Source organism: Lepeophtheirus salmonis, chromosome 11 (assembly GCF_016086655.4).
Source record: "Lepeophtheirus salmonis chromosome 11, UVic_Lsal_1.4, whole genome shotgun sequence".
Taxonomy (NCBI): Eukaryota; Metazoa; Arthropoda; class Copepoda; order Siphonostomatoida; family Caligidae; genus Lepeophtheirus; species Lepeophtheirus salmonis.
The window spans coordinates 11,137,474-11,150,458 of record NC_052141.2 but is presented as its reverse complement, the minus strand read 5'-3'; the positions used below and the strand labels follow the sequence as shown (position 1 = coordinate 11,150,458).

General features: G+C 33.9%; 1 long non-coding RNA gene across 1 annotated transcript; it reads left to right on the top strand.

The window, feature by feature from the left end:
- Nucleotides 1-2,558: 2,558 nt before the first annotated feature.
- Nucleotides 2,559-3,014, top strand: LOC121126054 (uncharacterized). Its single transcript, XR_005866807.1, has 2 exons — nucleotides 2,559-2,685; nucleotides 2,753-3,014. It is a non-coding gene; the product is annotated as an uncharacterized lncRNA (long non-coding RNA).
- Nucleotides 3,015-12,985: the final 9,971 nt, after the last annotated feature.

Below are 12,985 nucleotides of genomic sequence, written 5' to 3'. Positions count from 1 at the left end.
TGAAAAAAGTTAAACGTTTCATGATGTATGACTCTTAACGATCGAAAACGTACTATATAAAAAATTTAAAGAACTAAAGTGGGGGTATTATACACCCCAAGATTAATAAAAATGCTTCTTATTTCCTTTGAATCTAACTTTTATCATAATCGTTTTCTGTACTCTCTTGAAACATTAAATAAGAGTATATGCAGTTTTTTATATAACTTTATATTGTCTTTACAAATATATTTATTTCTATATTTAGACATTTTTAGTCAAGGTTGAGTGAATTTCATCAACTACTTTGTTTTAAAATTGTTCCTTTGTTTTTCTTTTTGATTTCTTTTTCGTTTTATTTTTTTTTTATGTGAGGACTAAGGCATGGAATATCTGAAGTGGAGAAAGGCTCATCAGCATCAGAGAATCCATGTTAATAACTAAATTATTATACCTTCTAGGAAGAGAATATATTTTTGAACTGAAATAAAAAAGTTTTTGATTAAAAACAACTTTACTTGGGCCGAAAATCAGCCATGTTGTCGGTGCAGAACTTCACGCGTTTGGCCAATGTGTGAGGGTGCACCATCTTGGGTCCACACATAGCTGTCCTCTGGGTAGGTAGCCTTGACCCATGGCAGTATGGTGAACCTCAGCACCTTAATTTAGGCCTCCTGGCCGATTTTCTCCTCAGCCTTCAAAAAGAAGGGAGACATCTTCTTGCCCTCACATGCCACGACCCCCAGGACCATTGTTTGGGTCGGAGGTTTTGTATTTAACACCCTTTTGACCTCTTGTGGCGATTGCCTAAAGCCAATGGTCGTTTTGACGTTTGTAAACCTGGTTCACAGTGAAAATCTTCCCGTTAGAGAATTTTTTTACTGTGGATCTATTCACCTTGATCCACGCACGAACTTTCTTGCAACTCTGCAGTCTCCTTTCCTTCAGAGTATCTGTTAACCGGTGGCGTGGGATCCTTGTGTAAGAGGACAACCCCAAGTCCTCCTTCTCGGACCTTCTGATTGTCCCCCCGTCCATGTCAAACTTGTTAGAAAGGCGATTCATTGATTTTTATAGAGTACTCCTTGATATTCTTCTTCAGGTCCCCTAGAAACTCAGAATCCCTTTTCAAGTTGTGTCCCTCACTTCCTCCTTTCCTTGGAAGGTCTTTTTCATTCTTTTTCATCTTGGCCACCCTGAAAATGAGGCTCCTGAAACACTTCACAATATCCATAATCTCTGCCACCTCAATTTTGGGATACAGAAGGTCTAAGATCCTTTGTCTTTTTGCTTCTTGCTCACTCATGATGAAAGATTTGAGAAATGTTTGTTATTGTTTACTTATGCAGAAAGGACAGGAAATTCGGAATATGCAAGAAAAAATCACAAAACTTCTATTTTAATTACAAAATTAATTAGCATTTATTAATAATCCACGTTTTCCTTCCGAGTCCTGTAGAGAAACCCAAGGTTATTTGGTTTTAATTAGTACTGAGACGCAGTCCAGCACTGATTGGTAAAGGTGCTAAGCTACCAATTTTCAGTGGTTCTAAAAAATTGACTTAATAGGAGGATTTTGCCGATCAAAGGTACAAAAATGACAAATTTAGCCTAGTATTTGACACCATTAGAAGAGCCTTGTATAAACACTTACTCTCCAACATCAATTTATTGAGATTTAGCACCTAGAATAATATTCATTCTATAGCCACGCTAAAAATTGTGTGAATCAGACTAATGGATGCTGAGAAATAGAGACTAAAACATGACAGGTCAACTATGAAAAAACAAACAAACGAGTTTTTATGAATCCGTACAAAAAGGATGCAAATTTGTCTATTGGATTTAAAAAAATGTCTACACTTCTCTTGGCTGGAGAAAGGGTTGCTGTAGGTGCATAACTTGCACACTGTCCTAAATTTCGAAGAATAATCCGAAGAACTTCAATGATGAGCTTTTGTATAATTAAAGATGAGAAATTGAAGTTTTTAAAGACGCCAAAATCTCAAAAATGAGAGGCAATGTCAGTCCTTGGACAGATTTGTTTCTGTATTGACCAATTTTTTTAAAGTCTCTTATATTAAAAAGAATCAAATTTCTTTCAGATATCCTTTAAATTCTAGAATTGCTTAGTCCTTAAGTGTTATGTGTTCTCAAAGAGTTAGAACAAAGGAAGAAAATAAAGCAATGCAAGGGACTATACTTTTAACTTTATCATCCATCTCAAAAAATGCTCAAACAAAAATCATACTGGTCCCAAATCGGTATAGAATTTTCAGACCGAAACCCAATATTGGTTCGAATATCACCATACAAGTTCACTTGCACGTCATATTCTTCTTACTACCTTGAAATTGAAGACAACAACAGCTGAAAGTTTAAGGATGCTTCAACAGTTGGTTCAAATCCCTATTAGAATAAAAATCATGATAACTCTCTCGTTGTTAATGAAAATAACACTTTACAAAGAGAAAATGTTTAAAGAAGAGAAGAAATCCATTTACATCACCAGTAATTGACTCTTCTCTTAATCAAAGTACAACTGTTTCTACAGTTTTGTGCTTGTGTGAGTACAGTCATCTCTCTGTTCTTCACGGAAACCGACTTAGTCATAAACACATACTTTAAAGTACTTATTTTTGCTTGTATCTCGCTTTTCGTGCTCTCAAACTTTTTTTCGAGTAGTACACCCCCTGAAACAAACCCGTAAGTAACGTTTAACCATCACCGACTTTTTCATAGCATTTCTACTCTAACTCATAATTGATTTCAGCCAAAGCGAAAATTTTATTCCATCTGAAAATAAATCCAACAATGAGGTTCCGGCCGGAAATCAAAAGCCACGCCTTAAAAACAATCCAAAAATTGGACGTTGAACAGCTTAAATTTCCATCAATTACTCCAAAAAAGATTGCTCTCAATTGGTGAATACGTCATCAAGTAATATTACTTCTTAGAGATCCAAAAAAGTTATTGTTCACAATATTGATTCAAATCAGGATCCCCTTCTTGAAATAAACATAAATATAATGTTCCTATATTTCTATCAGCTGTTTTGATTAAGTTTTCATGAGTTGACTCATATAAGATATAAGACAGCTGACTCTACGTATTATCAACTAAAAAAGATTATTACCGGTGATGCTAGTCATAAGTTTTTTTTTAGGTGACAAACTCAAGGCTGTTTTTATTATTCTAGAATGTAAATTCATTCCTGAGGGGTGAACTACCAAACTATTATTGATAGTGTTGTGCCGGTCCTTATTTAGGCCTTAAGACTGCAGTCCCGTCTAGCTCAGTATCGGTCCGGTCCAGTTCATTCCTTCATAACAGTCCTAAATCTTCTAAAGTTCGGTTTTTGAGGACATCACTCAGGTTTATTTCTTCTTCTTTAGTTAGTCCTAGTACTGACAATCTGAAAGACCAACGGTCAAAAGGAGCGGTCCAAAGACTGAAGAAGACCAAATAAATGACAGCTAAGCGTCTCTCATCCAAAACACTTTTCTTCAAATTGTCATGGTTTGGTCATGTGGATGATTGTTTTCTATTTTTTAACATGCCCAAAATGCTAACAATTAGCTTCACTAAGTATTACCAATCATACTCCATATATAATAAGGAAATATTGGCTAGAACTACTCCGGTGTCGATTCTCAATTCTTCTTTGAGTCCTACAAGGACTTACACTAATAACTCTCGAGCAAACCCTCAATGATACTCTCCTTTTTTGTTGTCCGCTGTTGATTTCCTCCTCTGACTTGATACTCCATGAATATTTCCTAATTTATTATTTTGATTAATAAAACAAGTAATAAGTTATAAATACCTAGTGGAATCGCCATGGCTCATGGACAGCACGCTCAGGAGTTAGTCTCTTTAACTTAATGGGTGTATGTTCACGCCCTGGTGATTTATAGAGAAATAAATATACTTTATGTATATAAATTTCACAAAAAAGATTCCTAGGTTAGATGGAGCAATTGTAATACTATAATGTTTACTTGTACTTAATCAGTGCAACTCCATCAAACCAATTAAAGGAACATTACAAAAAAAAAAAAAAAAAATACCTATGCCCGTTTTAAAAAAGAATGGGAACGCAATTTATTATTTATCCATCGTCGTACATAAAGGGGTTTTAGTAGCGTTAGATTTTTTTTCTACGTTACGAAAAAAATAACGGCATATTTCTTTTCTTCTTTTGATATTTAGAAACTTTATTAGTATACATTTCATCATGGACCAATATACACTTGATCAGTGATTGTAAATAATTCAAATTTATTATTAAAATAATTTTTCAATCCTAGCAACATTACGAGCACAAAATCATCTTTCGTGATGAAGCTCATTTTTTGGTAAATGACTTTGTTAATAAACAAAACATGCAGTATTGCTCAGGCAGTAATCCACAAGTGCTTCAGGAGATATCATTGCATCCCGAAAAAAGAAGGGGTGAGGACTTCATGCTAGAGGGCTCAGTGGGCCATATTTTTTCGTTGATGTCGATAATTGCCACGTTATTGTCAATGGAAATTGCTATTGCAGTATCAGAACTGATTTTTTTTCACCTGAATGACAAGGTCGCACAGCAAATGTTACAATCAATTTATTACAAAGCAAATTTGGTGAGAGTTATATATTGAGAAATGCACCGGTTGATTGGCCATCTCAATCGTACGATTTAACAACCTTAGAATATTTTCTTTGGAGTCATGTGAAGCCATTAGTCTACTCCAATAAGCTGGCAACGTTAGAAGAGCTCAGAAGAGAAAATATCGAAATTGCTGCAATATCTGTTACTTCATCTGAAAAAGTTGCGGAAAATTGGGTTCAGCAATTTGACTTCTGTAAACGTGCTTGTGGTGGTTACATTAGAGAAATTGATTTTCATACATAAATCTATCAGTTTATAATTTATTACTGAAAAAATAAATTTGCCAAAATCTTTGATCGTTTGTGTTTATATATATTTAGAAAAGCTGAACCTCTATTAATGACAAATCCAGCAAGGCAGTATACAGATCCATCTGTATACTGCCTTTTTAAATGAAATTAAGCTTAGTTCTCGAAATTTCATAAATGTTTGTGTGTGTGTTTTTATTTGTTTTAATTAACCTATTGTGGCATTTCCAGTATTTCAAAATCTTTAAAATTAATTCTGGTTATGAAAAAGAAATTTATATTTGAAATTTTATTAATAATAATTAAAAAACATTTTTTTTTTTCAAAATCTTTAATTTTTTGGGAACAGCTTTGTATTTTTACATTTTTTTTTTTTTTGAAAAAAAAGTCACTCTCCAATATATAATCCTGTAGTCACTCCTGAAGGTTCAGTCCCATTTTAGGTTCTGAATGATGGTAAAATCTATCCCTTTTGACATCATTGATTATCATTGGTTTTCGTTTTTTTAATGATTACATTATATTATACAATCAATTTTATAGTTAACAGAAAAGATGATATGCTTGTGTCATATTGCATTATAATGAAAACATGTATGTTTTACAAGATGTGTTAAACAATCTAAATACAAATCTCATATATCTTATTTGTCTCAATAAAGCATCGACCTTTTTTGAAAAAAATCCATGGACCAACACAAAACAATTCTATGTTACATTATAAAGTTCAAATGCCTACTACTCATCTCTCTATATATAAAATAGAAATATTGGATTCGTAGATTAAATACATTTTTTTTGTAAATTTGTTTTTCATATTCATTTAATGAATAAAAATTCATGTTTACTCGAAATATCCGTCATTTTCTGTATAATTCTTTAGTTTTTTACATTTTTTTTTCACTTCCTTTTTTATCAAACGTCAATTTTCAACTTTTATGAAGAAATACCACAAAACGATTTAGTTTGGACCTTAAATTTTAGACTCCAGCATAACTATATTATTGTATTTCATTATTTCCGCAATATTTGTGCAAATGAACATGTTATTGAGGGTTATTTTTCAACCTAAAAATGTGATTAATATTTTTAAATGAAGGATTTGCACAGATTCTATGATCATGATAAATGAAAATTTTATGGATGATTTATATATTAATGCCGCATTCTTTGTCTGTTTCGATCAAAATGACTAAAATATAAGCACTTTGTGATATATATTATAGTTCATATCACCACAGTTATATTTCAAATAAAAACATGATATTCATTAATTTTAATAGATCAAAACGAAATGATATTATCAATGATTAGTTGGTCATTAGAATGACCCATATTGTAATTAAATAATGTATTTTAAGACGTAGAAATTAGCAGTTGTAAAATTTTCTTATACTCGCTGGTCCATTAAAATCTGAACACTTTGAATTTTAAAGTTCAACAAGATATAATTTCAATAAAATAAATACTATAAATAGATATGTGTTCAGTTTTTAATGGACCAGCGAGTATGTGTCATGGTGTCGCAATGCGGAATAACAGTGGTTTTGAAGCCCTCAGTGTTTCGATGACGCACACTGCAGGCTGGAAATGTAACTCAAAATCTATACTCAAGGGGTTGGCGTCATGGTTAAAGGTGTCCAAAAGTGTCAAAAAGAGTTCAATAGAGTTTTGCAACGGAGAACATAGGTTTCTGTCATTGTTGGGTTAAAAATTGACCTATCCACTCTTTTCAGGCTCTTTCCATCCACTTAACGATAGTTCTAGGGACAGTCTGTTGTGAAACACAAAGATCTCTTTCATTGCCCTCCATGGAATGGAAGGGATTGCCCTGGGCTGTTTTTTTAAATTCTCTTCCGGATATGGTTTGTCTTTTTGACAAAAGCCTTCTTCCTCTCCAACGTTTCAGACTTAATGTGATTCTGGAGACGCCCAACTGCTTGGAGTGCTCGAATGGAAATCCGTCGATCACATTTATGCGTCATTTTCTCGACATGTACGTAAGCTAGAGAGCTCAGGTTTATTATTATTATTTTTTTTTTGACAAATAATTGTTTATCCTTTATAATATCAAAATTTGAATTAATTTCAATCACTCAACCTTCATAAATTATTGAACTGTAAGCGTTCAGTTTCCTTGGACCACCCGGTACTTGTTACAACTCTCAAAGACATCGAAAAGGATATTTAACATGTACATGCAAGATAATATTTCATAGTCATACTCGAGTCAATATAGGCTTTTCATATCCAAGAATTTCAATTTTTTTAGATTCTTTATTTGATTTAAGACACTTTTGTCACTATTTTAGGTAAATAATTTTTATTATTTTCTCGTTCACTAATTTTAAAGATCAATTTTGGCTATTTTAATTAATGAAATTTATGGTAATTTTATAAGTCTTTCAAATCAAATAAAGGCCCTTAAGTATTAGTTAAAATTCTTGGTTATCTTAAATTATCCTTGAAATTTGAATATAATGCCTACAATTGACTCGAATATATCCATGAAATATTGGGTTATATATACCATATATACGTATGAATTATATAATAGAAAATAGAGATTTATACAAGACCGTTTTTTACACATTACATATTTAGCCTCTTAACACAAAAAAAAACTGGAAGGATTAAAAAAAAAAAAAGGAATATGAATTATTACATCTGTATTGTTCAACGATGAATTATAGTCAATATCTATCAACAAATTTTTCTCAGTGATTGCACTTAAAAGTAGCCATATCGGGGCTAATATTAGTATTTTAAACAAAATAAAGGTTCATTGATATACATAGATAGGAAACATTTGGGTAGTTGAAGTAAAAAAATAAAAAAGGAACTTCTCCGTGTCGTAATTTTGTTCAAGATTTGTTTTATGTTCACGCACTACATATTAAAATTTGAGAAAGAATATTTTTATTACTATTTTTGCCAATACAAAAATTAACATATGAGAGACAATTTTGAAAAAAAGGGATTTTATTTCTCAAATTACGGAACTTTTTAAATATTTAAAAGAAGCAACCTATCATCTTTGAGGTTGTTTTTGTTGTGCCCAACTTGTATATGACAATTGTACAAGTTGAACAAGATTAAATATTCAATTATTGCATTATCCTCATCAAAAGTACTTAATAAATCCTTCATTTGAAATCATTTATCTCATTTTTGGGTTGCATCTTGTACAATTTACAACTCGTACAAAATCGCAATTTGTACAAGGCAAACACCGTGTCGTCCATTTAAATCTGAACACTTTTTATTTTTAACTTCAAAGAGATATAATTTATCAATCATCGATGGAATTTCAACGAAATAAATACTAAAAATGGATGTGTGTCGGATCTCTCATAATCAATAATGTAGCCACCCTTAGTGGCAATTGTGGCTTCCGTCCAGGTGGCGCCGGAAGGCCTGCCACTTGCTGCGGATGTATATCACTGTATCTCAATGCTAGCTGACTGTGGGGTTGAGGGCATCGGTGCTTGGATGACGTTACTACAGGCCTTCCCCTCTACATTACCACAAAAGGTATTGTCGAAAAGTGTTGGCATCAGCGCTATAGTGGACTAAAAGTGTCGAAAAATAGTTGAAAAGACTAAATCAAAAGAGTCATGCAACGAAGGAGATGGGTTTCTTTCATTGTTGTTGTCAAAAGTGGCCTCTTCACTCTCGCAAGGCTCCTTTTATACACTTTTGGATAGCGCTCTGGACCGTATGCTGTGAAACCCAAATATCTCTTTAATGGGACTTCAGGGGCTTAATTTGTCCAGACAGCTCTACGGGCCCTTTTTGATGACTAAAATATATTCATAAAAAAATTTGTCTAGATGAGAAGTCAATCTTTTATTCTTGTCAAAATATTGACGAATCGAGATTCGCGAATAAAATTGTGCAAAATGTTTTGTACTCATTTTTCAAAAAAGAAGTCCATAGCATTTATTGGCATTGTAAAGATAAACTCAAACCTACTTTTTTTGTGATTGTAAATCAAAAAAAGTTATGGAGAATAATGTCGTAAAAAAAAATAACCCGGACAACTGGTTCATTTTTGCAATATAGCTATAGTTGAAATTGAAAATACTATATAATTTTGCTAAGGTGGGTAGTTAAATACCCAAAATGGATCGTTTTGTGGAATTTCTTCTTAAAAGTGGAAAATATACGTTTGTTGGAAAATGGGTAGAAATGAAGGAATTTAAAAAAATATTCAAAAAATAACAAATACTTCCGTTAAAAATCAATTTTTGTAGTTCCAATAGTTGCAAACTATAATTTATTTACTGAAAAAACCCGGCAATTTTCAGCCTTTTTTTTTTTGCCCCCTAACTTTTTTGACTTAGAATAAATTTAGAAAACGTCCTTATTCGTATTGTTGTTTGTTGAGACGCCAGTGCCTTTTTGAGTTACAATTCTACCCTCTATCTAGACTACTTGAGCTTTAAAAAATATGTCGAGGATTCTTCTTTTGCGCACAAAATTATTAAAAAAAAATAAGAAAGAGCACACGTATCATCCTTTTTTCCTTGAACGCAAAACACTAAACTTAGTTTTTTCTCTACACACATCCCTCTTTACCTATATCATATATTCTCTTGCACACATTTTTTTTCCTTTTAATTTTCATTGGTCTATGATATACATCTGGTATCAATATATATAGGGTGTCCACGATAAATTGGAACTACTTTAAACTTCATCCAGATCCATAATGTGGATATTCGTGGTTAAATCCTACTAATATAAAAGGTTGTGTGAACAATACACTATAACTTCCACCACAATTGTTTTGACAACAAACAATAGTAATCATGGAACAAGCAAGGAGAGACACCATCCTCGAATTGGCTCACACGCGACACAAGCCCTCTGCTATCTACAAGCTTCTTAACTACCCCAAGACCACGGTGTACCCGGTCTTCAATGCCTGGGAGGTTGAGGGGAAGGTCTGCCGCAAGGCCCACAACATGAGAAATGACCGAATCCGCACTCCCAGCTTCCTTGAAGGCTTCCAGAAGTCCATCAAGGCATCGCCGGGGACTTCCTTGTCCAGGTTGGCTAAGAATCGTGAAGTGAGAAAACAGCTGGTCTCCAAGGCTGTGAATGAGGACCTTGGGTACAGGTCATACCAAATGGCCAAACAACCTCACATCCTCACGGCATCCATGAAGGCCCCCAGGCTCACCAACGGTAAGTGTCTCCTCAATGACCTGAAGAACCATGGAGGAAGAATCATCTTCTTCTCCGACGAGAAGAACTGAACTGTCGACAGGAGCTACAACGTCCAGAATGACAGGTGGCTTGCCAAGGAGACTGCAGTCTTCACCACAAAGTTCCCGGCCTCCGTGATGACCTTGGGTGTCATCTGTAGCACCGGTGACCTTTCTTCTTCAATCCCAAGGAAAAGGTTAACGCGATAAGGTACTGCGAAGTCATGGAGGAGTCCGTCATCTCCTGGATGAAGGATACGGCCGCTGGGAGGGATGTCATATTCCAACAAGACTCAGCGCCCACACACATCGCCATGAGGACCACTAACCTCTTCAACTCCAACGACATCACTTTCTGGGATCGCAACACCTGCCCCTCTAACTCCCCCGACCTCAATCCGTGTGATTACTACTGGAGAGGGAGGTGTGCAAGGTCAGCCACAAGAGTATTGCGGCCCTGAAGGGCTCCATTACGAGGGAGTGGAATGCTGTCGATTCCACGGAAGTCATCAGGGCATGCAAATCCTTTAGGGGCAGGATGGAGAAGATGGTGGCTGCTGAGGGAGGACATGTTGAATAAATTTATTGTTTAATATAATGTCTAACTTTTTCATACTAACAAATACACTCCAAATTCCATTTTTATCAAGCAGGTCGAATTTTGAGATAGTTCCAATTTATCGTGGACACCCTGTATAGTGCTCAGTGATGATATGAATTGTTTCGATTTTTTAGCAACCCCCCTGTTGTTTTTTTGGAGTTGGTAATCGAAAGAATGAATTTTCTTATGCTTATCGTTGTGATTATTATTTAATCCCTGAGCATTGAACTTTCTTTTCAAGATAGAGTCAATTATTTTCGAAACTTTTCACTTCTCCATATTTTTATTTGGTGCCATTTTGAAACAAAAGTTGGTAATTCAACAATTTTTATCACGTTTATTCAATATGCTCCTCCATTTTGAATGATGGTTTCAACACCGGGAGAAGAGAAGCACAATCGTTATTGTGAAAGTCTAAGAACAAGTTATTTCGCGAGCAGAGCCATCAGGGCATGGACATTCGGATGAGAAGTCTTGTTTGTGTTGCCCTTCAAAACACACCAAACAAACAAGTCCAGGGGGGTTCACGTCGGGCAAGGATGAAAAACTAAGTTACCTTTCAAAGTTTTTAAAACTTTGATAAAAGTTTCAAAAATTAAACTTCAATTATTATATTTTTTGAAGAAAAATTCCTCCAGAAAACTTTAGATATTAAGGGAAAATTAATTTTTTTTTGGCGTTACAGCACCTTTGCGACCCCCCATCCCCAGACATGAACACAAATTTAATCCAACCTTAATTTTTTTATTCTAGCTTGTTCTTGTATTGATGGGTCACAATTAGATATTATCTATTAACCTTTTTCTATATAAACATACTTATCTTTTTTATAAAGTATAGATAAGACGATTATCAAAATTCATACACATTATTGTAATTACATTCTTTGAAGCAATGTCGTTTTCCGGCACTTCATTTCCTGGAGGTTCTACGAATCGACAAGATGGATATATATATCAAGACCCTCAAGCTCCTATAGCCAGTGCTCCAAATTACGGTTTTGTTCACCAAGGTTTTGGGCCAGAACAACCACAGATGCAACTTGCTGATAGAGAGCCCAGAGGCGTATCTTTCATCAATACAGATCCTCCTATATTAAAAGTAAATGCACCACCATCATATAGCGGCCCAAACACAAAGCCTTCTCAGACTCAAAATGGTCCAATTCACTATGGGCGAACTCCAATTTATATGACCTGCCCTGGATGTCATTCCCAGATTAGAACTTCAATCATATCTTCACCTGCCTCAATAGCTTGGATCGTTGGAGGTGTATTAGGCCTTGTGGGGTAATTATAACCATATCAACAACGTTTCATATACACTTATTATATTTTTTTTTTAAAAGATGTATCCCTTGTGCATGTATACCCTGTTTCTTAGATAATATGCAGAATAAAGATCATAATTGTCCAAGTTGCCAAATGCATTTAGGACGATTTTATTGTTAACTTGGATCATTTGGTTGTAGTCAAGCAACTCAAATAAATGAGGTTAGTATCTAAACTGACTTGGATTTCCGTAATGGAGAATTAACCATCCATCGAGTGAGCCTATTATTTAAAATTAATTCGGACTTTTAAAGGATTCATTATGTTATAGAAATAAAATTTTAATTCTATTTGACTGCAACTTATTATATATATTATTTTTTATTGAGATTCTTATTTTATATGCATAATTAATCAATAAACATTTTAGTCTATAATTATCCCTCTCTTCAGAAATTTACCTAATCATTTTGACACATATCAAATGCAAAAACAACTAAATAAAATTTGTCAACACACAAAATTCATTTCGAAGACATATATAAGCATATGACAGAAAAGAAAAGTAAATAAGAATTGAATATGAGAAACAATATTACAGCTGTATTATCGGAATTCATGTTAATTCAATATCATCCAACCTATTTTGTATGTATAAATTAGTTATGTTAATATAGATATATATAGAATATCACAGTGAGGTTTGTACACATCAAGGTTATAATATACCAAATGTATGACGGATGTCTGACTTCCACCACGCATATTATATTGACGTTGAGTGTTTTGTCAAAATCTATTTTCCCTGCCAGCAGTCGGTACGATACATTAAGTTTGAAATTATAGAAAAAGTGACGTCATAGACTATAAGGGTTTGCGTATTTTGTCAAAATTTGCTAACGCACTGATATATTTTTTTTCACCAAAAAAGAGTCTTAAAACCACTCTCAATGATAATCACAATGGACCAAATAAAAACAATTCTCCACAACTCAAATGCATAAACTTCTCCGACG